Source organism: Emys orbicularis, chromosome 1 (assembly GCF_028017835.1).
Source record: "Emys orbicularis isolate rEmyOrb1 chromosome 1, rEmyOrb1.hap1, whole genome shotgun sequence".
Taxonomy (NCBI): domain Eukaryota; kingdom Metazoa; phylum Chordata; order Testudines; family Emydidae; genus Emys; species Emys orbicularis.
Window position 1 is genome coordinate 281,388,228 of NC_088683.1, and position 26,577 is coordinate 281,414,804.

A 26,577-nucleotide genomic window follows, 5' to 3' on the forward strand; every position below is an offset into this window, starting at 1 on the left:
TTAAAAGATGCTGCATTTTTTGTGGTGTGATGCTGTCCTCCAGAATAGCAAAGCATGTTTGTCAAAACAGTGCAAACAGAAAGAGATGTTTTCTTCCTAAGAGAGAAAAATCCCTTAGTTCCTCACTATAAAGTTCTTGGGACGTTCAAATGCCTTATTATAATCCCAATGGGTACTTCTATAAGAAATACTGAATTCTTGTCACAAAGCATTGTTATACTCAATTTGCTTTCTTCACTGAAGCTGAAGACCATGCTAAAAATCTGCAAGAATTCTCTACAGCGAATTTCAAGTAATTTTTCCCCCAGGGTAGTAACAAGAACATCTTTCTATTTACTGACTATGTTAACCTTTTTGTGTTTGCTTCCAAGACACTTGACTAAACTGATCTATGGCTACCTCAATCTATGCCTAGCTCAAACATTTTTATGAGCTGGTTTTAGTCATGTTCCAGTCATTCAACTGTATAGAACATCCTAGCTATTTACAGCATTCTTGTATTCTGTGATACCTGAGCAACTTTTAAAGCAAAAATTTCCCATTTCTTGGCTTGACAGCCCAAATGAAAGAAATCCATTTTCATTTGTGCTGAATACTTTTTTCTTTTTCTTTTTAAAATGCTATCCAAAACAACCATGCCACCATAAGGATAATATGAGTGTAACAGATAATATGGCTTTGCACAGTTACTGCTAAATTGCTATGTAATCAACATATAATTGGACCTGATTAACAACATTTTTTTTAATTAATACAAATGTTTACAAAGCTTTGTATTTAAAATATTGTTTCCTATAGCTTATCATGTGCTGTAGTTTCACAATATAAACATTCTACTGTGAATCACCAAGTCCTCATTCTCATTTGAAGATGACTTACTGGTATATTGTGGAAAAGAGTTGTTTACTACAAGAGAAATATGAACTTCTATCTGGTACTAAATGTCCTAGAAGTAGACTGCTTGCTGGAGGTTATTTTCTCTATTTTGATGCCAGATCTTGCACACTTTGTATGAATGCAAAACTCTCTAATAGCTTCCATCATCCCCTAATGCTTAGGAAATTCGGGACTATTCTAACTATGACCCGTCCCAGTTAGTTTTCTGACAGAAGGTTCTGGGATTTATCCATAAATATCCAATGTACATTTTGTTTGGTTTTGCATTTTCATATGCTCTAGTGAAAATGGTCAGACCTAGAAAATGGATCCCTTTGGAGCTCTTGGAACTTCAAATCCATGCTGTAAATCTAGCAACATGGCTGTATGTTCACTAATGACAGTAAACATCCCCCAGAGAAGTTGATGTCACTCTAGCAAAGTGATAGAAAGTCCCAACTACATTCCTAAGGTGCTTAACTTATTAAATATTAACCTAGAAACCAATACATACAGTACAGTAGCCAGATTCATAGCAGTTATAAGTCAATTCAGTGAAACAACTAGAGAATGGAGGTGATTAATGCATGCTCCCTAACATATTCAAAGTGCTGTGGGTACATATAAAATCTTCCATCTGATGTCTGTGTTTGTTATCTGCAACAACATCTTGCAAAGCATATAGATTTAAGCTTGACAGAGAATAGTATTTATCATAGAAGTAAAATAATGTAGAATAGAATTTTATAACAAATACCTTTAGGGAACGTGAACTGTAAAATACTCTAGCTACCATTTAATAAATAAACAAATTAAAGCAGAACATAATTGACAACTTAGGACGACAGTCTTATATCCGGTCCCAGGAAAGCAGTATGAACATTATTAGAGCTGTGCCAATTTTTTAATTTTATTTTGTATTTCTTATTTTTTTTGTCGGAGGCTGAAGCAAAAAATGTGGAGGGAAAAATCATTTTGAGTCAAAAAAACATTTTTTTTGAAATTTTGGTGAAACAAAAAAAAATAGAAATCAATGTATTTCAGACTGAGCAATGGGCTTTACTCAACTCAAAATGAAATGTTTCATTTTTGAAGTGATATTTTTCTTTTAGTAAAAAAAAAAAAGTAAAAATCAAAACAAAAGTTGTTAGGAATCAAAAGCAATGTTTTGTTATTTAAAAAGGCTTTGAAATCAAATGTTTACTTTTTACAGCCCTTCTCCCCCCCAAAAAAACCCTAAAACAAAAAACAAAAAATCAACAATTTTTGGTGAATTTGACAAAAACAAAACAAAACAACACCACCAAAAAAACGCTAAATGTTTCCATCAACCCAAATGTGCATTTTTTTGGCAGAAAAACACATCTTCCTTCAAAAAAAAAAAAGTCTCATTCCCATTTTAATGTTCCTTCCTCAACTATTATGGAAATCATTCTCCTAGGTCACCCAAGAAGATGCTATGACAGATGAGATGCTATGGCATTATGGAAGATTCAAAAACTACAAGGGGGGGAGGGATAGCTCAGTGGTTTGAGCATTAGCCTCCTAAACCTAGGGTTGTGAGTTCAATCCTTGAGGGGGCCGCCTAGGGCAAAAATCAGTACTTGGTCCTGCTAGTGAAGGCAGCAGGCTCAACTCAATGACCTTTTTGAGGTCCCTTCCAGTTCTATGAGATAGGTGTATATATATATATATATATATAATATTAATTTATAAATGTTACATGCACCTTTGTGGGTTGGTTATTGACTTTGATCCTGGCTACATGGGTGAGATAAAGAATGCTTCTTGCAGGAATTGAAGACAATGGGGCAGGTGGGGCAGTGCTGCAGCAATGCAGGTAAGAAATCTCTTAAAGTTTTACCCTTCTCCCCTCCCAGGAAAGAAGCACACTGACTGGTTTAACCTGGTTAAAAAGGCCTAAGAAGACAAAGGACTTGAAACTGTAGAAAATGAGAAACCTGACCTGGGGAAGAAAGACAGACACCATCTGAGAACTAAAAGGCATGGCACTGAACAGCAGAAATAGTCCCTACAGGAAAACCTGGAATATTTTAGATCTATCAGGGCCCCCATGTGGAAAATGGGTGACAGCTAGTAAGATAGGCATGTATATAAACTGTTGTTTTTAAGATATGTTTTCTCTGAAATGCCTTTGCTCTGAATAAATAGTATTTTGCTTTATGAAGGCTGGCTGATCACTGAATAACCTTGTCCTTACCCCTGAGAGAACAGAGCTCCAGGTGCTGAACTAAAGGCAGACCTGCTGAGGTGATCACAATGAATCAATGGACTCTGCAGTGAAAGACTACAGTTGGGAGGGAGAAAATTACAGGATTGTTCCCTAAGAAACAGGGGTGGCTCTAGCTTTTTTGTCACCCCAAGCACAGCAGGCAGGCTGCCTTCGGCGGCATGCCTGCGGGAGGTCCCTGGTCTCGCGGATTTGGCGGCAATTCGGCAGCGGGTACGCTGAAGCTGCGGGACCGGTGGACCTCCTGCAGGCATGCCGCCAAAGGCTGCCTGACTGCCGCCCTCGCAGGGACCGGCAGGGTGCCCCCCGCGGCTAGCCGCCCCAGGCACGCACTTGGAGCACTGGTGCCTGGAGCCGCCGCTGCTAATAAAAGTGATGGCTGGATGCCTGAGACCTAACTTAAGTGGGGCTCCCTTGAGGAGGCCACAAGGGGGTCAGAAGTGCAATTAATTGAGGAAGAGTGATAGAAACAATTAAGTATGACAAAAAATAAAGGAAGGTAAGAGGGATGCTAACGGTAAAAATAAATAATTATGATATCATTACAAAGGTTAGCTACTGCAAAACTTGGTGTCTTGAAATTTAAATATATTAAATCAATTATTCTGGACCACTGCACAGTGGGACCATCATTGGATTGGGTGGCTGATTTCTTGTACATACCACAGCAGAAGTGGTTAGTCACGTTATGGGTTAAATCAGGGAAAGGTTTTCATGCAGCAGAAAGAAAATGTGAGATATCATAGGAGAAGCAGACAAATAGTTATTCAGTGCAGGCATTGTGAGCAGAACAGAGAGGGAAGCATGCTTTAATAAGAGACAAGAGCGGACAAGTAGGAAAAGGCATTGGAGGGGAGGACAAGAAGCCTTAATCTGATGTGGTAGAAGACCAGGAGCTGGTGAGGGATTTAAATGGTGGGGTGCGGGGGATTGGGAAGGGGACAGTAGCATGGACATGGTGAAGGGTCTGGAAAATGATCAGTTGTGTTCTGAATGGACTGGAGTAGTGACTTAAATATAAATAACTATTACTCATAATTTTTGTGTTAAAATTTTTCATGTGAATTATACCGTCACCCTAGAGCCTTGGAATCATCTGGGTACTATGCTAGCATGACAGGCTATGGAAAGAAATGACAGCATTGCCAAGAACAATAACTGAAAGCAATATGTGTGTTAGTAGCCTAAAAAATATGAGGGTTATTTTTTGAGTGTAATCTTAAATTAATTCATTACAGCAATCAGTTACTTAAAAATATTATCTGATTACATGTAAAGTAACCAATTAGAGTTACTAGTTAACAACTGTACGTACATCTGCTTCAGGCAGGAATTTGTCCTAGAAATGGAAAAGAAGCTGATGTAAACTGATATGTGCACAACCATGTCTCTTCTACTGATTATTACCTCCAGTTTCCTCCTCCCTTCCCTAAACCTCAGCACACTTTCACTGATTTTTTTGTTTTTATTTTATTTTTCTCTCACAACAGCAATATTTTTAAAAAATTGTTCTCGTTTTCAAAAACTAAATGTGCTTCCAGGTTGTATGGACCAGATCCTCAGCTGGTGTAATTTGATGTAGCTATACTAAAGTTAACAGAGATTTGGAGTGATACCAGCTGAGGCCCTGCATCCCCTATGTACAATTCTGTGGGAATACTGCTCCTTCTGTCATTCCACTTCTGCTATGTTGAAAAAACATGTGCCTATCTCTGAAGGGCATGCCCTTCTCTGCAGGCAGCACATTCTGTGTTGTTTTTTGTATCCTATAATGAGGTACATCATTGTGTGTGTGTGTGTGTGTGTGTGTGTGTGTGTGTGTGTGTGTGTGTGTGTGTGTGTGTGTGTGAAAACAATGCCATTGCCCAAAAGAAATTTTAATCTAAATTTGAGGGATATCATAAGGAACAGTGTCTATTGCTGAAGAGAGGAGAGAGACACACAACAGAAAGCAAAACAGAAAGAGACTCCTTTTAGAACCCAAGTTAATTCTGTCAAGCATACTTGTGTGTATCTCATTGTTCACTATTGCAGAGTAGTGACCAGGGCCGGCTCTAGGCACCAGCAAAACAAGCTGGTGCTTGGGGCGGCACATTTGTAGGGGCGGCATGGCCGGCGCCAGAATGCCGCCCCTAAAAATGTGCCCCGGCCGCCCTAGCTCACCTCCGCTGCTGCCGCTCGCGCGCCGCTGCTCGCCCTCCCTCCCGGGCTCTCAAACCTGGGAGGGAGGGGAAGATCCCGAGCTGCTGCAGCACGTGAAACAGCTGATTCGCGCGCCGCTTCTCTCCCTCCCTCCTAGGCTTGAGAGCCTGGGGGGAGGAGGCAGGGCTGGGGATTTGGGTAAGGGGCGGAGCTGAGGTGGGGCCGGGGGTGGGGTAAGAAAAAAACGGGGGGGGGACGGCCAAAATTGTTTCTGCTTGGGGCGGCAAAAATCCTAGAGCCGGCCCTGGTAGTGACAGCAGAAATCTGTATCTTGGGAGTCTGGTAATAAATGTGTACAACTCTGCATCCTCCTTTTTTAGTGTGTCTTATTTTAAGTCTTTGTCATGCTTTTGAAGAATATTTGGGCTTTGAAGATTTGAGAGCTATGCTTGCAGTGTACAACATACAGACAATCCTATGCCCACTAAAGTCTATGGGTATGTCTACACTACGAAATTAGGTTGATTTAATAGAAGTCGGTTTTTTAGAAATCGATTTGATAAAGTTGATTGTGTGTGTCCCCACTAAGCGCATTAAGTTGGCGGTATGCATCCACAGTACCGAGGCTAGCGTCGACTTTCGGAGCGTTGCACTGTGGTAGCTATCCCACAGTTCCCACAGTCTCCGCTGCCCATTGGAATGCTGGGTTGAGCTCCCAATGCCTGATGTGCAAAAACATTGTCGTGGGTGGTTCTGGGTACATGTCGTCAGGCCCCCCTCCCTCCCTCTGTGAAAGCAACAGCAAAAAATCGTTTCTCGCCTTTTTTCCTGGGTTACCCATGCAGACGACATACCTCGGCAAGCATGGAGCCCGCTCATCTCACTGTCACCGTATGTCTCCTGGGTGCTGCTGGCAGACGCGATACTGCAGTGCTACACAGCAGCATCCCCTTGCCTTGCCTTGCGGACAGCAGACGGTGCAATACGACTGCTAGCCGTCATTGTCGTGGGTGCTCCTGGCCGACCTTGGTTAGGTTGTTCGGGGGCGCCAGGGCAGACATGGGTGCTCCTGGCCGGCCTCGGTGAGGTCGGTCGGGGGCGCCTGGACAAAAATGGGAATGACTTCAGGTCATTCTCATCTTTAAGTTTCGTCTAATGGAGATTCAGTCCTGCCTGGAATATCATGCCAGCTGGAGGCTTCTGCCTCAGGCTGCTCTCCCAGTCGGCAGCACCGCGCGGTCGCACCTACCCCAGCCTACCCCTTGCTCCCATGGCTCATGAAGCCTGGACAGTAGTAAGGAGCAGTTCAACTATAGGCTGAGCAAGTGCATAATGGTGGTAGAATGTGCCTTTGGACGTTTAAAAGCTCACTGGCGCAGTTTACTGACTCGGTTAGACCTCAGTGAAACCAACATTCCCATCGTTATTACTGCTTTCTGTGTGCTCCACAATATCTGTGAGAGTAAGGGGGAGACATTTATAGCGGGGTGGGAGGTTGAGGCAAATTTCCTGGCCACTGATTACGCGCAGCCAGACACCAGGGCGGTTAGAAGAGCATAGCAGGGCGTGCTGTGCATCAGAGAAGCTTTGAAAACCAGTTTCATGACTGACCAGGCTACGGTGTGAAAGTTCTGTTTGTTTCTCCTTGATGAAAACCCGCCCCCTTGGTTCACTCTGCTTCCCTGTAAGCCAACTGTCCTCCCCTCCCCCCTTTGATCTCCGCTTGCAGAGGCAATAAAGTCATTGTTGTTTCAAATTCATGCATTCTTTATTAATTCATCACACAAATGGGGGGATAACTGCCAAGGTAGCCTGGGAGGGGTGGGGAAGGAGGGAAGCACAGGGGTGGGGTAGTTGTAGGGGCACCCCCTAGAATTGCATGCAGCTCATCATAGAAGCAGCATGTCTGGGGCTCTGACCCAGAGCAGCCGTTTGCCGCTCTGGGTCTTCGGTAGGCTTCACGCGGCACTGCTGCAGGTCCCTGTTATAACCTCTGTCCTTCATGCCCTTGGAGATTTTTTCAAATATTCCGGCATTTTGTCTTTTGGTACGGAGTTCGGATAGCACAGATTCATCTCCCCATACAGCGATCAGATGCAGTACCTCCCCTTTGGTCCATGCTGGAGCTCTTTTGCGATTCTGGGGCTCCATTGTCACCTGTGCTGATGAGCTCTGCAAGGTCACCTGTGCTGATCAGCTCGCTACACTGGCCAAACAGGAAATGAAATTCAAAAGTTCGTGGGGCTTTTCCTGTCTACCTGGCCAGTGCATCTGAGTTGAGAGTGCTGTCCAGAGTGGTCACAATGGAGCACTCTGGGATAGCTCTCGGAGGCCAATACTGTCAAATTGCATCTACACTACCCCAAATTTGACCCAGCAAGGTCGATTTCAGTGCTAATCCCCTCATCAGGGAGGAGTACAGAAATCGATTTTAAGAGCCCTTTAAATCAACAAAAATGGCTTCGTCGTGTGGACGGGTTCAGGGTTAAATTGATCTAACGCTGCTAAATTCGACCTAAACTCATAGTGTAGACCAGGGCTATGTGAATTATGCCAATAAATTCTGTGGATTAAGCACAGAGTCTTTTCTCTTGCTTCTGAAGAACAGATGCCTTTTTATCACTGTTGTATTTTTCTTCATCTTGGCAGATGTCTTTTTTTCCCCATTTCCTTCTTTTCCTGTATATTCACCCCATAGACTGCTCCACAGTCTTATCCCATCACTAGTCTTCCTTTCTGTACTTCGTTCTATTTTCACCAAAAAATGACATGCCTGCAGTGAATGAAGCAAAGGCGTTCTAAGAGTTGGAGCAGAACAGATGTGCCGGGAAAACCAATGGAAATTTTAAAATCCATGTAGTGGTGACTGAAAACATAATGAACACCATGAACATGAACTATAGACCTGTTCTGAAAAATCCTTTTCAGAGGTGTATAAAGGTATTTATTTATAAATGAAATGGCAAAGGGAAAAGCATACTGATTTCACTGCTGGATGAATATAGTACATCTCGCCAATTCTGTCTTTTGCAGTCCATGCTCCAGTCGTGGTCAAATGGATTCTATTTATCTCTCTAGCAGTCCTTTTTTTCTGTTTTGTACCTTTTGTTGGAGATCATTTTTCAGGAATGTCTGTTCTCCATGCTATTGGCTGCCTTTACTGCTGAATTGTCCATTTTTTCCCCCAGTCCCTTTGTGCTGGAGGTTTTATCTGTTTTACCTTCTAATGAAATCTTTATCACTGATTGCTTAATGAATCTACAGACAGTAGGCAAGATTCAGTGCATTTTCTTGAGTGCAGAATTGTGCTTCTGAGTTGTTGCTGATGAATGATGCTGAGCATATCAGGAAGTAGATTACCTTCCTAGTAGGAGATTTCCCCTAATCTTGTCTCCTTTTCATTCTTCAGTATCCACATTCTTTTAGAAATATCTAGAACAGATCTGCTTTGGTTGTCACCACCTAATCTGTCTTTTTTTAAAACACCACCAGTTTCTAGAGATATTAACTGTCCACAACTTGGTGGATTCATACCGCTTTTTAAACATAAGTAATTTACGGGTTGCTTTTCCTATTGCAGTCTGGAAGGTACAACTGCATCCACTGCACAACCCACCTATTCAGATACACTGCTCTAAACCTATAGTCTTCACTAATAGTTTGCAGACCTCCTGAACACCTGCACAAAATGGGGACTCTGTACTTATGAGAACAGAGAAGTTCACTCCCTAAAGCATGTTTCTTTCTTCCCTCTGACTCCAAGAAATCCCCTCTTGGGTGTCAGCTATACCAAGTTGGAAAGGATAGGCAATGGCATACGGGGAGAAGAAAACCAACTGGGCTTCTCCATATACTTCTTGTCCAGCCAACAAGGATGCCAGTTTATACAGCCTCATTTTGCTTTCCCCTCTACACTATGGAAGTTTCCTATGGGGTTCAGGGGTTCCAGGAACAGCTGGAGTAGAGGAAACCTCTGGAGATAGGGCTAAACCCATGTTAGTTGGGAGCTGGTGGCAGCAGGGCAGCAGGACAAAAGCCAAGGGGCTCTACAAGCTGGTGTTTTGAGGTTTTCCTGTTTCGTTTTGATCCCCCTGAAATCTAGGGCAGGTCTTCACTACAGGGGGGGTCGATTTAAGATACACAAATTCAGCTACGCAAATAGTGTAGCTGAATTTGACGTATCGCAGCCGACTTACCCCGCTGTAAGGACGGTGGCAAAATCAACCTCCGCGGCTTCCCGTCGACGGCGCTTACTCCCACCTCCGCTGGTGGAGTAAGAGCGTCGATTCGGGGATCGATTGTCGTGTCCCGACGAGACGCGATAATTCGATCCCCGAGAGGTCGATTTCTTCCCGCCGATTCAGGCGGGTAGTGAAGACCTAGCCCAACATGGAAATTGGGGATGGGAGTGGGAAGGAGGATTAGAACTTGTAGGCAAAATCCCCAGCAAGAGTAAGTGGATGGACACTCACTGAGTTCCCTGTTACCTCTATGGATTATGCTAATATAAGAGAGAATGGAACTTCAGAAAAATACCTGAGACAGAATGACTTCAGTGAGAGCAGGACTGCATACTATTTCAGTGAGAGTTTTGACATTGATATCCTTGTAAACAGGTTTGGGACCATAGAGACTTGCTGAATCCTCAAGTTTGCAAAAAATGCATTGTTTCATGCAAACATTAAATAAATAAGTAATACCTCACCCTTATATAGTGGTAATACCTCACCTATCTATAGATATCAAAATGCTTTACAAAGGAGGCCAATATAAAAGGATATTAGAGTCTTGTGTTACTCACAAAAAATCTAGGGCACCCTGCCTATACCCTACCGAGGGCTCAAGGCGTGACCTGGTCAATTTAGGTACCTGCCCTTTCCCACAGGGCTCTTCCAGTCTGTGGAACCTTTTCCCAGTGAGAGAGCCTTGCACAGCTGTGCTCTAAAATCTATTAGCAACACACACAGAATACATATACCAAGCAAATCTGTTACGCTCACCACTCCCAATATACAGACAAAATTCACCCGATGGCCAGTCTGGATCCTCTCGTCTGAGGGTTTCCAGTGATGCCTTTGCATGTCACCATTGTACAGAGGGGTCAGAGTTCTAGCAGCTTGATGTTAAATTCCAGTCCGAAGATGCTTCCCAAAGAGCATTGTTTTTTTGTTACATTATATAGGTAAAACTAGCTACCTCCTTTAACATCACTAAACCTATCACATTATTCAGTACCCCTTTACGTAACAAAATTTAACGAATCACACCCTGGTTAAATGTTTTCTCCTCCCTGATCAACCCTTTTTACATTTTATCTCTCATGCCCAAATTGTAACTTATTTATGACCTTCTTTGTGCAGATGGGCAGTATAAATTCACTGGTCAGAGCTTATTTTATCTATTTTACTAATTCTTGGGGTCATTCTATTTCCTCCCTAAATGTCCCAGTGCTTGGGTGTCTCTGCTTTACAACCGTTGGTGTTATAACTCTTGTTAGGGGCATTCCTGAGGTGGCGGCACCTTAGAAGCAGTGGAACATTCTTTTCTTAATTTTAGTGGTGAAATCCCTGAGTTTCACCCAAGGCTAATTTAGTATGGGGTGAGTGAAATCTCAGGCCTATGCTTGTTTATGCCCTAAACAATATCGGATAGTGTCAGAAGAAATCAGATTTAGAAATTTAAATATGCTAAATATTAAGTTAAAATTCAAGGAATCAAAATTAGAAAGTTGAAACCATTCAGTTTGATGTTTTCCCCCATTGAAAATTGTAAAAATTGACATGGTCCTGTTTTGATTAAAAACTGTTCCATTTAAAAGAAAAACAAAAAACGAACAGCTCTGCAAACAACATTCACAATTTCTAAAAGTTTTAAATTAACTTTGAGATTCACATGTTACCTAAGTAAAACAAATATCATGTCTTGGAGACAATAGGGAAGAAACTAGGACATCTTTATAAAAAATATATCAGAGAGAAAACAAAAGAAACCAGAAGACAAAAGTAGGTATAAGAGAATATTTTAGGGAGCACGATCTCCCCATCCCTTTCAAAGTGAATTTCACTTCTTGTGAAAAGTTCCAGATTGACCGAAGTAACCCTCAACATGAGGCTTCACCTTAATACCACTCAGAAAATGCAGCCCATGTAGAATTTAGCAGCTTCTACTTTAAATTGAATTTCATATTGGAGGCAGATTGTGATTGGCACTGGCTACTAGCTGATTTTCTGGGGAGGTTTAAGGTGTTGGTTTTGACTTGTAAAGCTCCAAGTGTTCTGGATCCTGACTAGTTCATATGCTACCTCTTATCCACAGCAATTACAATCAGCAAGGCACTCAAGCTATCAACCCAATGGATTAAATGGGAGGGGGTTGATAACATTCTCAATGGAGGCATCCTCAGCCCTGGAATAATCTTGAATAGTCAGATCCTGAAATTGAGTACCTATGAATCACAGTACAATACTGTCAGTTTTTTGAGGCCTTGTGCATGATACAGCACATCGTTGAGTAGCCGGAAGTAAGTGTGATGTTTTGGAGCAGTTTAAGTTTCTGGACATTAATCCTATTTCTATGACTTATTTCTATTGATACTTTTATATGTGCCTACAGCAATGGATGGATGTATTACAATACATCTAAATACATTTAGCCATAGGACAGGTACTGCAGCAGCAATTCAAGCTTTCCCCACATCATACTTCAACCCTGCTCACAAGGGAAACACCTAGAAAAGTAGGAGGGTAATTCAATCTCCATGCCCCTGTTAAGCATGTGCTTAAGCATTTTGCTGAATTGGGGCCTTAGGCTCCTTCTACTCAGTTCCCATCTATACAATGGACATAGGCAGAGGGTGGGAGAAAGCAAGTACTATCACAATTATAAACTCTTCAAGGGAGGGACCTTATGTATTTGTAGAGTCTAGTACTAACTGTGATCTTGGCTGGAGCCTTTTAGCATTACTGTAAAATAAATAATGTTCTTGATGACTAACTGGAGAGCTATTTGGAATTCTGCTGTATGTTTGCAAACACTATTTGCAGCATTTGACTAGCTGTTTAAAGCAGATTTGAGCAGTCCAGCTTTGACAGGCAGATAGTACCCAGGTTAGCATAATTTTCTCCCTTTGTTTACATTAGTTTTTATGATTGTGTTGTGGTTTGGCTTGGGCATAGATTCAGTTCACCTAAATTAATTTTCCATTTGTTTGGCATTTAGTTTCCTTAAACCTGCATACTTGTCTGAAACTCCAGGTCTCCATATGAGATTCAATTAAATGCTGAAAACAGAGGCTTGCATCTATTATGTTGCTGGAAGTAGAAGTGCACCCTGGGGATGAAGATGGGTGTGTGTGGGGGGGAGAGAGAATAGAGAGAGATTCCCAAGAGAAGGGACCATTGTGATCATCTAGTCTGACCTCCTGTATAGCATAGGCCATAGAACTTCCCCAAAATATTTCCTAAACTATAGCTTTTAGAAAAACATCCGATCTTGATTTTAAAAATGGTCAGTGATAGAGAATCTGCCACAACCCTTGAATAAGTTGTTCCAATGGCTAACTACTTTTGCTATTATTTTTTTTTTAAGTCTTCTTTTCAGTCTGAATTGGTATAATTCCAACTTCCATTAGATTGTGTTATACCTTTCTGTGCTGTATTGAAGACCCCATTATTAAATATTTTATTTCCCATATGGATACTTATTGATTATAATCGAGTTACTCCTTAACCTTCTTTTTGTTAATCTAAATATATTGAGCACCTTCAACCTATAACTATCAGATATGTTTTTCTAATCCTTTAATATGTCTCTTGACTCTTTTCTGAACCTTCTCCAATTTATCAACACCCTTCTTGAATTGTGGACACTAGAACAGGACACAGTATTCCAGCAGCAGTCACACCAGTGCCACATAAAGAGGTAAAATAACCTCTCTACTTGAGATTCCACTGTTTATGCACCCAAGGATGATATTAAGACTTTTGGCCACAGCGTCACATTGGGAGCTCATATTCAGCCAATTATCCACCACAAATCCCTAATCTTTTTTCAGTCATGGCTTCTATGGACACAGTCCCCCATCATGTAAGCATGGCCTACAGTCTTCGTTTCTAGTTGTATACATTTACATTGAGCCATATTAAAATGCATATTTTTGCTTGCACCCAGCCTACCAAGCAATCCAGATCATTCTATCAGTGACCTGTCCACTTAATTATTTACTACCCCCCAAATTTTTGTCGCCTTTAAACTTTATCCACAATTATTTTATACTCTCCGACAGGTAATTGAAAAATATGATAAATAATGTAGGGCCAAGAATAGATCACTGCAGGACCTCATTAGAAACACACACCTTTGATTATACTTCCCCATTTACAATTACATTTTAAGACCTATCAGTTAGCCAGATTTTTTAATCCAAGTAATGTGTGCCATGTTAATATTGTTCTAGTTTTTTAATCAAAATGTCAATGGCTTACAGAATTCTAAATATGATACATCAACACTATTACCTTTATCAACCAAATTTGTAATCTTTAAAAAAAATCAAGTTAGTTTGACAGGATCTCTTTTCCATAAGCTCCTGTTGATTAGCATTGATTCTATTGACTTCCTTTAATTCTTTATTAACTGAGTCCACATATGCCTTGCATAGTAAAATGAAAGGCAATGGGGGGTGGAGAGGTTGTGAGGCACTGACAATTTTGTTATAATCTAAAGCAAAGAAAATCTCACTCCCCCACTAACTCTTATCCATCAAGGTCAAAGATTCTCTGTCAACCTCTCACAATACACATACATAAATTACATGGGCTTATCATTGATACGGGTTTCTACTCTTACTTTCATAGTAAATGTAGGGGGTTATGAAAAATGTGACTTTGATGAAAGGCTTGCCAACCTGAAAAGGTTGATAAACACTGATTTGGGAAAACAGCCATCACCTTATATAATTGGTATGAACTTGTTTGCATAAAATGCATTTGCACACAAATTGGGTAATTTTGTGATTAATTTTTCAATTTCAACAAGCACATCTGGATGTTACCTGAACCCCTTTTTGTACAGAGGGCATCTGAAGTTTGGGTCCAGCAGTTAACACCAGAAGTAATGTTCAGCAATGTAATGACTCCTTTCTTGCTTATGCAATATTTTTACGATGAACACTTTTAAATATTTTTGTAAAGAAAAACTGGCATTTGGCAAAGGAAATAAAATCAGGTTTCAAAGACAAAATATACTCTAGATTATGTTTGAAAGCTCTGACCATAGGGAGAAGCAGTGCTCCGGATTGCTTTGTGTGTATGTTTAGAACTCTCCAGGGTTCCCCACAAGTGAAACTCTAGAGAAAGGAGGGTGGAAGAGCCTTTCTTTCTGGTAGGAGTGTGATTATTTTTTCACTTGAGCAACAGGGGATTATAAAATTGAAGGAAACAGCTGGTATCTTCAGTTTTAAAATATGTGAATGTTAAGTGTGAGCAGTTGTGCAATTTTTTTTTGGGGGGGGGGGAGTTATACCTCTTTTCTGTCTCTTTCTCATTTGAGGTTATTTTACTGTCTCCACATTTTTTATTATAGTCCATAGAAAAAAAAGTGTTGTTGAAACAATTTTTAGTTTTCATAAGTATGGCATGAGCTCAAGTGGTTAGCTACTTTTAAGGCTCCTGCCAATAGGCTAAATACTATAGTCCTTTCTTTACACAGGCAAGAGCCCATTGAAGTCAGCAGGAGATTTGCTTGAGTTTGAACTACAGGATTTGGCTCTGAGTGCTGAGATTTCAGAATATCAAGGCAGCAGCTCTGTTCTTACAGCCTTTTTGGAGTTTTGTTTTCTACTTTCTAAAGAGGTTTCTTTGAATTATGAATAGTAAAACCAAAGAGTTAAGAGAAATGGAGCATTATAGACAAACATATATAATGGAGGCCAAATATGGATTTTGGGAAAGCTGGATCATAGGAATAAACACCCACCTTTGCTGCTTCACATCTTTTCAGTAACAGTATCTTGGGAGCACAGAGATAAAGCACATTAGAGGGATAATAGGACAGCTCAGTTTCTGGTTTAAGAAACAAAATTTTATTTGTGCATGTGTGTCCAGGTACAATGTAGTGGCAGTTACCTAAAACTAGTGTTTGAAATCACAGTAGTAAAAAAGTGTGTTCATTGCACAAGTGACTTTCAGTAGCTGATAGCAATTTGAAGCACTTAAATTTGAATTAATCGAGGTTTACTGAGGTTTGTATTTGTATTCTCTCCTTTGAAATACTTTTATTGCTTTTGTGAACTAATTACATTGTAATGGCCTTTTCATATGTATGTATGAGTTTTAAGTAATTCTGGGTAAATTCAAGAAAAATGATGCTTTTATTTGCTCTTTAGTTACTCTGAATGAGGTATTGCTGTGATCAACCTCTATGACTGAGATGCTTAACTCCTTGCCATATTTATAGAGGATGTGCCAGAATAAACTCATAAACAAGAGTATCTGCTTAGTTTTGTGAACAGACTGTACCTTTACTGAAATAACCATAAACCAAATTGATTACCCTAACAGCCACTGTTGGCAATCCTTGAAGCCATGTCATCTAACAGTCCCAAGGGGGCAATCTTTCCTAGCATTGATGTTAGCATTGTGTCTATATCCTGTGCTGATCATCAGTACTTAACTGGCTTCATTTGTAACCCTCTTGAAAGTTGAATGCTGTTTTCCTTTACCTCCTAGTCTAGTTCCTGGACATAGAACTAACCATCTCTTATTCACCTGTGTCTTTTAATGTACAGACCAACTCTCTTCATTCTCAAAAAAATAACAGGAGTACTTGTGGCACCTTAGAGACTAACAAATTTATTAGAGCATAAGCTTTCGTGGGCTACAACCCACTTCTTCGGATGCACAGGAAAACAGGACACTGGGATGATAAGGAAAATGGTGTTGCAGGGAGGGACTCTACCCTGTACTAAGCAGCAGAGGGTCCTGTGGCAAGAAGTGCATCTGAAGAAGTGAGGTTCTTACCCACGAAAGCTTATGCTCCCAATACTTCTGTTAGTCTTAAAGGTGCCACAGGACTCTCTGCTGCTTTTTACAGATTCAGACTAACACGGCTACCCCTCTGATACTTTACCCTGTACTAGGGACTCTACCCTAGCTCTGGGAGGTATTCTGGAAGTTTCTTCTCTGAAGTTCCTTTGGGACAGAATGGCTCTGCTCCTCCCATTACAAGGAGCTGTTTCTAACAGGCATTTTCTCAAGCTCTTATTGATTTCTAGATTCTGTAAACTGTGCCTACATCAATGAAATATTCCATATATCTGTGTAATTAGCTTGGAAAATTGGAGGTAAGTGTAGAATTGGTCAGAGAAACTTCAGTGGAACCATGTTCTTTCAAAATCAAAATGCTGCACAAAATTGGGTCAGTTTCACCAGAATTTTGTTAAAAATGTGGGGGGGGGGGAGTTGCAGCATTGGGATGCTTTGACATTTTGACACGGCATTTCATTTTTTGTTTTGAATGACCATTTCAATTATATATTTTTTATCATATCAACATTTTTAAAGCCAATCAAAATGAAACATTTTGAATAACCCCAAACATTTTTTTTTTAAATATTCCTTTGGAGAACTTCAAAATTTTCATTTTTTTTCTACAAATAAGAATGAAGCCAAATTGCAAACTCCTTTGCAACCTGCAACATACATTCTCTGCACTGCTCAAGGTAATAGCCCCAATTTGTCAATATTCTACTGGAACCTCCACAACTCTCAAAATGTGGGTCACCAGCCCTAACCAGGAACATTGGGGCTGGTGACTTTCCCTTGAACTAGAATCTACCCAAGTCAAATATGGGATATGTTCTCAGTGTCCTTGGACATATTTTCAGGAGGGACTGGCCCTTTTAAGACCAATCAGTTAGAAGCCAAATAGACTTGTTTTGTTTTGTTTTTTCCCAAAGCAGAATTTAAAAGAAAACAGGGAAAAGCTAACCAGCTTGAAGTGTGCTGCCTTTGTACAGAGATGAGGATTCTACCAGGCTTAATGTAGCATGATTTTTAAAAAAGATCATACATTTGTTCTGGTGGGTACATGAGTTTCTTAAGGTATTTCACAACAGTTATTTTCCCAAATCAGGTGGACAGCAGCCCCAGGATGATAGGCTTATTCATACTCTGAAATGTGCATCCCAATATGGCTCTGGCAGCACAGATATATCCTGGAAGGAAATTGTACCAATTTTCTGATAGATTGATTTAGGGAAAAGAGTCTCATTCATTTTTAAAGGCTATTTCTTTCTTCTCACTTATTTCTCCTCTTTCTACAAAGGTTTTCAATGCAAACCTGGTGAGGAAACTAATTGATTTCAATGGGAGTCATGTGGTTAAGATGTAGCACATCTTTTTTGAATATTTATTGGTTAATAGTTGTTATGAATCCCTTAAGAAACATGGTGGGGTTATTATAGAAATATTCATAAGCCATTAAGGAAATAGAGGTTCCCAGGCACTCCTATAATTTTTTTATTTTGTACAATGTAGATATTACTCTAGGTGTGTTTACTTTTAAGATAGCAACGGGATTTTTTCCAATGCTTTTTCTTAAAATAGATAATTTCTGCACAAATTGAATATCTTAAAAGGTCCAAAATAGATAAGTACCAATTACATTTTTTTAAGCTAAGGCTGAAAAAAAAAGTCTCTGCAATTGCATAGAATGAGAATAAAGATCTCAAAACAGAACACTATTGAAAATCAAGCACATGTCCAGGCAAAGATACAGTATTTCTCAAATTTATTATAATGGCAGACTGACAATATGAAATTTGCACTACAAAATGAAAATTGATTCGTGTACAGATCTGGATAAAGCTATTCATTTGTATTGCAATAGAGTCTAAAGACCTCAAGAAATATCAAGATCCTACTGTGCTAGACCAGGGATCGGCAACCTTTGGCACGTGGCCCATCAGGGAAATCCACTGGTGGGACGATTTGTTTACCTGCAGCGTCCGCAGGTTCGGCTGATCGTAGCTCCCACTGGCCGCGGTTCGCTGTTCCAGGCCAATGGGGGCTGGGAGAAGCAGCGACCAGCACATCCCTCGGCCCTTGCTGCTTCCCGCAGTCCCCATTGGCCTGGAACAGCGAACCGTGGCCAGTGGGAGCTGCGATCGGCCAAACCTGCGGACACTCCAGATAAACAAACCATCCAGGCCCGCCAGCGGATTTCCCTTATGGGCTGTGTGCCAAAGGTTGCCGATCCCTGCGCTAGGCACTGTACAAACACACAGTGACAGTTCTACCTAGAAGACTTTACAATTTAAAGCCCTAATCCTGAAAACACATATGCATGAGTTTAATTACAAAATCATGTATAATGCCACTTAAATCAATGGGACTACCACCGTGCTTAAGGTGTTAAGCATATGACTAAGAGTCTACCCATTTGGGATCTAAAGAGATGAGACAAAATTTTGGAGGGGAGAAACTAAGTACTATTATATTCATTTTACAGACAGAGAACTGAGCCACAGAAAGATTGTTCTTTGTCCAAGATCACACTACTATGTAAGACCTGGCAATTAAATCTAGAATGTCGGTCCCAGTCCAGTACTTTAATCACAGACCACATTGTCCCCCATGTAATCTGAGATTTCTTCTATGTTCCAACCAACTATGTTATTTGAAGATCAGGATCCTTCTTTGGTTAACTGTTTTAGAGAGTGTCATGCAGCCCTGGTAGAGCTCCCCTAGCTGGACACCCACCAGGCTGCTGTGTTTGGGTCCCACCACGTAAGGCCCGGTGCTCTTAACATTCCTTTGGTCTGTACCCCTGTCTTTTCTTGGCCTTTCTGGCACACATCCTGCGCTCAGGCAATTTGTCTGTTACTACTTCACAGAAATGGGAACTCATGGCCTTAATCCCCCAAGACCAATTCTGACTAGAGCTGGCTGAAATTTTGGAATTTCAGTTTGCTGGGTGAAATTAGTTTGCAGGGGATTTCGGTATTTATGAAACTGCTTTCATTATGATTTGTAACTTAAGAAACCTACCAACACTTGCCAGTGAACTGGAAAGCCCTAAAAATCTCATTTCAGAAACACCAAAACAGGATTTTTTTTTTAAAGAAAATGTGAAAATGACATTCTTGTCTGCTTCATGGCTACTACTCAGTGAAAAACAGCCAGGAAACTGACAAGAATGTCAATTTCAGTCAGTGGCTCTGTGGCAGAAGCTTTGTGGGGCTCTTACATTTTGCAGGTGGATGCAGTTCTGATGCCTTGCGTAACAAATATGGTGCTGATATATTGGCAGTCCAGGCTCTTGTTGGTGTCACTAGGCATAGCTACCAGGTTACTCGGGAGAGTGGAAGGCCAAAAGTGCCGATGAAACTCTTTTGCTCTGGGCCTACCTGAACCCCTAAACCCCATCTTGTGAACTCTCACCTACTTCTGTGCTAACTGCTTACATGCTCTGAAGCAGGCTGAAGCAGAAATGTATTGGTCAGCTTTTTAGCAGATGGCTGCAGTTTCACTCACACTAGCAGAAATAATAGAGATAAGGAGCGAGGGAAAGGAGGGGTAGTTAGTTTACAGGCATCTAACCCAAGGTCGCAAAGACTGGGAAAGTTTTCTCACAAGCTTATGTAGAGCTTATTGTAACAGTTGTCTGAAAGGGAGGGGTAAGGGGGAACAGCCAGACAAAGAGATGTATGCAAACAGTTTGGAGTATAAAAGGTAAAAATTGTTTGTATTTGTTGCACTGGATTTGAGACATGCTGGTCTCCTAGTGCCATTTCAGAGCTCTGAAATAAACTTGGCTTGCTTTCTCCCCTCGGTGTCTTTATTGGTGCCAAGCACACCGGGCAACGAACCGCTGTTTGCCTCCTCGAGCCCTTTTGGGCGGGCAACACTCTCAACAGCCAACATAATTCCTGGTATCCTGAGTCATTTGTCCTGTAATTCTTGGCAAATCTTCTGAATATAGAAACTGTGGCACCAGTGTTTAGGAGCTGATGGTCCTTCAACATTTATGGAGAGAAGAGTCAGTGCTGGTCCCAAGAAGGACCCTAGGTGTTTGGACTTGGATGCAAGTTTTTGTGTTGAAATCTTTCTTTGTTTGGTAGCGTTGCAGTAATACAAAGTGGGAAAGTGGCAGCACGAGGTGTTTAGCAGGATTCACAACCTTTAAGGCTGACAAGGACCTCCATGTGGAGGCGCCTGCTGTGGTCCCCAGGATTCTGATGCTGAGTAGGGAGTTTTCCAGGCTCTGGCTCGGGGGCTGACAGGCTCACTTCCTGGAGCCCTGTTGCCCTAAGATTCCCAGCTACAGCCAGAGTTCCAAAGGATGCTGCCAGGGAGCAGGGAACCTGCTAGCCCCAGAGCCCTGGGTGCCATTGAGGGTCTGGGGGCTGTCAGGCTCCCTGCCACAGAGCAAAGCAGCCCTGATAGTCCTAGCACCAGCTTTTGGCCTCCAGAGCTGCTGCTACAGAGTGGGAGCCCGCTAGTCCCCAGAGGTCTGGCTTCAGTCAGGGCTGTTGGGGCTGGCAGGCTCCCTACTGGATCTTTGAACCCTGAAACACCAACAGGCTTCCAATGCAAACCTGCCAGTGTTTTGGTGAAAGATTTGTCAAATCTGTAATAATTGACATCAACACCTTGGTTCTTTGTCCTGCTTCTGAGTAAATTTCTCTTCTCCAAACCCTCCCACTCAACAAGTTGGGCAGACCTTGTTTCATCCAGGTTGCAGCTACCCCATTGTTCTGTTATGGGCTATATCTATTCAGGGACTGATAGCCTTTAACAATCAACCTATTCAAAGCCAGGTGCACTGGTGACTCAGCCCCCGACCTTTCTGCACAAGGGGTATGATGTGAGAATACAGTAAGACAACTATGAGACATAAGGACAATTCATAAAATCAAACTGGAATTCAAAGGCTGTACAAAGACAGATTCCCCAAATTGTCCCTTTAGGTTACTTTTTTTTTCTTGATAGAATATAAACTTGGGAACTTTTGAACATTTTACCCATTACGCTAAGTCTCATTTTCAAGAGAGATTTACAAGCCTAAGTCCCATTGACTTTCAATGAGACTGGAGCACTGAAGTCCGTATGGCCTTTCTGAAAATTGGACTGAGACTCCTAAATCACCTACAGTCTTTAGAAAAACTTTCTCCAAGTCTCATATTAGACATATAATATATTTTTTTTAAAAAGTTGGTCATGCTGATGTTACTCCAATGAAGACTACATAATGGTACTGATAAGATCTGGGTGAAAGCTTTTTATGAATTGATTTAACTGTAAGGATAAGCCCCCACCTAAGATAAAATAAGTTATGAACTTACCCAGGAGTTTCGATGAGGTAGGTAGAGAGCTTCTGCTGAGAACAGACAGAACAGAGGGAGGAAGATGCAACAAGCAGTAGCCAGAGGGCACAGTATGATTCTGGGGAAAGCTAGAGAGTGAGCTTATGGGACTGTTGTCTAGAAAGGCTTGAGGCTATAAGCCAAGGATCAACAACCTTCAGCACGCGGCTCGCCATGGTAAGATCCCTGGCGGGCTGGGACTGTTTGTTTACCTGCCACGTCCACAGGTTCGGCCGATTGCGGCTCCCACTGGCCGCGGTTCACCGTTCCAGGCCAATGGGGGCTTCAGGAAGCAGCGTGGGCCTAGGGATGTGTTGGTCGCCACTTCCCGCCGCCCCCATTGGCCTGGAACGGCGAACGCGGCCAATGGGAGCTGTGATTGGCCGAACCTGCCGACGTGGCAGGTAAACAAACTGGCCCGGCCCGCCAGGGGGCTTACCCTGGCGGGCCGCATGCCAAAGGTTGCTGATCCCTGGTTTAGAATATCTAAGTTCATTATTTCTTCTTTGTTTTTAAATTAGAAGTTTTCCAGTGCTCTGCAACAGAAAGTCCTGGAAAAGGCAGCTTGCAGCTGAGGAAGCAGAACTAAACTGACAGGCTCACAGGACAAGTCTGATTCTGTCCTTCCTCTCTCTGCCCGCCTTTCTTCCCTCCTGTCACCTTGTAAAGCATGTGGAAGACACCCACTGTTAAGAGCTATGCACCTTCCTACTAGAAGAAAAAAGATTTTCCTATTTCGGCTAACAGAAGAGAAAAAAACAGCTCAGCGGCAGAGTATAATTGTTGTAGAAAGGATGGTGCAGAAGACCCTTCACCTCCCCCCAAACAAAAACAAATTACTCAGGCTCAGAGAGCAGTCTGCTTCCTCTGCTAGCATCTCCAGAAGGCAGCCACTACCACCTACAGAAACTACCTATATTAAAGGTTTCCATGTCCAACACAATAAACTTAAAGGAAAAAATGCAAATTTATATCTGATTTAGAAACAAGAACCTTACCAAATAATTGTCTTCTAAGCTAAGCTGGTGTACTAGCATAGCATAGCTTATCTGGAGTCTTGAGACTTATATATGGTATAATAATTCTGTCATCTGTTATTTTAACTCTGCATTCCACTTGAATGTCTCAGGAATGGAATGAATTTCTATTTATGTATCTGGCTTGATACTCAGAAAATGGTTTTGTAGGAATGTATGTGCAATCAGTGTGATCCAGGGCAGAGGGAAAATTGAGCAAGGTCATAAAACTCCTTCACTGTTTCCTGAAGATGCTGTGTTTCTCTCTTTCAGCCAATATATAAATTAGCTCTTTGGAGAAGAGTACCTAGGAAAGCGCTGAAAGTACCATCTGGCTAGAAAAGCAGGGAGATGTGGACACTTTGTGTCATAGCTCCAATTTGACTTTTCCAATCCCCTTTGAATCTTCAGTGAGTATATATCATTTGTTTACTCATTCAGAAACATTGTGAGCCTGCTTCGCACTTGAATCAAAAAATGTTATACGATCATGTAGATCCTGTTCCTGTTCTCAAAATAATGCCTGTGCTCTCTCCCATCTTGATTTTCCTATTATCCATACAGTCACTTTTCCCAAGTTGCAGCAGGAATAGGAATAGGGAATGTATTTAGGCTAATATTTCCACATTTTAGCATCTAAGTTATGTATGCAAGAAGCTTATAGACTAATTCAGACCTAGCATTAGCAGTTGCAGTTCCACACCAGCAAAAGTGACTTTGGTCTTTAGTATGATTATCCATATGCCATTAATAAATTTACATGTAACTCACACTATGTGGTTACTTGCATATTGGTATAAGTGGGTGTAAACATACAAGACAATGATATGGAATGGCGGGGTAGTAGTAGTGAGAGCTGCTTTATCTTCACCATCCGAGGTTACTTTTATTTCAGCTAATACCTCATCCATTCACTGCTCCTCATTTAAGCTACTCACCAATATGTAACTTATATAGTTCATGTCAACCCTGAATTTGGTCATTTAGTATGAAAATATTGTGTATGTTTGTATCTATTGATGGTTATGACTCTTTATTGAGCATGCACTTATACAGGAGCATGGCAGGAGTGTCTGTTGGGAGCCATTGCCAATTTCTGGAGCTTAGACCAGCCCTAAGGCTGAGTTAAAACAAGCCTGAGGATGAGGAAGCCACAACAGGTTCCTTAACAGCACCCCCATCTGCCGTGCCTAGTAGATTATGAGCACAGTAAAGATTCTGGGAGCTGGGAGTCATATAGGAATTTAATTGTAATGAATCTGTACTGGCAGGAGGATGAGATGGACGAGCTAAAACATATTTTTTTTTCTATTCTCTGCAATAGCGAGCAATCTACTTCCCAGCTGTGGCAAGAGAAGACAGCCAACATCTTCTAAGAGTGCTATCCATACTACTTTGTGAACTAGCCATTAAGATTACTTCAAAATGACTGATTCAGATCTTAGTGCTGTTAGAACACAGCATTGTTTTTTTCCACAATTTTCCTATAAAGACGACAATCTCTCTTCATATAAACCAACACAGTAAAATGTGAACACATAATTACTTTTCTCCAAGGAAATCAGTTCTCTTTCATAAGATTAATTTTCTAGTGAGTTCGTATTTTTAAATATGGTATATATAAAAGACAATAGTGAAATGAAATATGGATAACAGCAGCAGGGATTTAAGAATGCAAGAGTGCTTAAATAACCTCTTCCTAAAGACACACATACACATGTCAAGTATCAGAGGGGTAGCCGTGTTAGTCTGAATCTGTAAAAGGTAAACTAACCTCGATGCCAACTCTGCCCACATATCTACACCAGCAACACCATCACAGGACCTAACCAGATCAGCTCAAACATCACCGGCTCATTCACCTGCACGTCCACCAATGTTATATATGCCATCATATGCCAGCAATGCCCCTCTGCTATGTACATTGGCCAAACTGGACAGTCACTACGCAAGAGGATAAATGGACACAAGTCAGACATCAGGAATGGCAATATACAAAAACCTGTAGGAGAACACTTCAACCTCCCTGGCCACACAATAGCAGATGTAAAGGTAGCCATCTTACAGCAAAAAAACTTCAGGACCAGACTCCAAAGAGAAACTGCTGAGCTCCAGTTCATTTGCAAATTTGACACCATCAGATCAGGATTAAACAAAGACTGTGAATGGCTATCCAACTACAGAAGCAGTTTCTCCTCCCTTGGTGTTCACACCTCAACTGCTAGCAGAGCACCTCACCCTCCCTGATTGAACTAACCTCGTTATCTCCATACTGATTTATACCTGCCTCTGGAGATTTCCATTACTTGCATCTGAAGAAGTGAGGTTCTTACCCACGAAAGCTTATGCTCCCAATACTTCTGTTAGTCTTAAAGGTGCCACAGGACCCTCTGTTGCTTTTTACACATACACATGCAACTCTATCCTCCAACTGTGATAACTATAAATATGCGTGACATAATATGGAGATGATAGAAAGTGGAACCCAAAAGTATTGGGCTTAATCATTTAGAATAGATTGTAGTTCAATGACTATCTTAACTGAAACAATATTTTTAAAATGTCTCAAGAATTGGAGAGATAAGGTGGGTGAGGTAATATTTTTTTATTGGACCAACTTCTGTTGGTGAAAGAGACAAGCTTTTGAACTTCACGTCTCCTGAAGAAGAGTTCTGTGTAAGCTCTAAAGCACGTCTCTCTCAACAACAAAAATTTGGTCCAGTAAAAGGTATTACCTCACTCACTACATTCCAGGATTGTAATCATACATCCCACTGAATGATAGCAGGGAAAAAAGTTCAATATAAATTCATAAGTGAATTGGTAGCTACTTAAGCTTCAGGGGGACTAGTCCAACATTCACTGAAATCAATGGCAAGACTCCCATACACTTTAATGGGCTTTGGATCAGGGTTGCAGGGTTCACATTTTTTTTTTAAACAAAAATGTTTATGCCCTCCACTATGAAGTGAAAAATATTTTAAGGAATACATGTAGCTTGATTTCTATATTGCTAGTCCTTTTTTCATCCTACTAAACTTACAAGAATGTCTGCAGTTAGGAAAAGATGTGAATCATATACTTCAAAGCATAAGCTTGCCACTACCAGCATGTTAGCACATAATTATCCATTATGAGGAGTTGTTGTTTTTTACATTTTTTCTATAAAGCATCCGCTACAGGGAGGCTCAATAACTTCATGGACAGGGAACATAACTGGGAGTCAGGAGACCTGGATTCTACTCCTAGTGTAGCCACTAATCTGCTGTATGACCTTGGGCAACTTGCTTAACCTCTCTCTGCCTCTGTTTTCCCATTGTCTTAATGCATGGAGCATCTCTCATGTGTTTTGTATAGTGCCTAGCATAATGATCTCAGTTCAAGCCTCTAGGCACTACTGTATTAACATATAAGCTCTTTCTGACAGGGGCTGATACGTGCTGGAACAGTGCCTAGCACAATGCAGTCTGGTCATTGATTGTGGTTTCTTGGTGTTACCGTAATACAAACAGTAATAACTATTGCCAGAAAGAGTATGCTGCACTAAATGAGCCAGAGGTCTGATTGATAGTTATCTCACAGTAGCCTTCACAAAGGGAGCCTTAATGGCATCAGTCATCTAGGGACAGACTCCATCTATCCTCTCCCCCCCCCCACACACACACACTTTAGCAGTGGGAACATGTAAAATACAAATCTTTATTTTATGAATAACTATTTTAAAGAGGATCTCTCCTTCCCTTGATTTTATGGGCATTTTTAAATTCAGATGATATTCTGTATCAGAGATGTACTCCAGTCACAGAATATGCAGTGGTATATAGGAATCAGATGGCTAGGAAATTAGGGCATTTGAAAATGAATACGTAATCTGGATTTCTAACACCTCAAATTTTGTGCGTGTTCAGGTCAGATGTTTTGGTTTA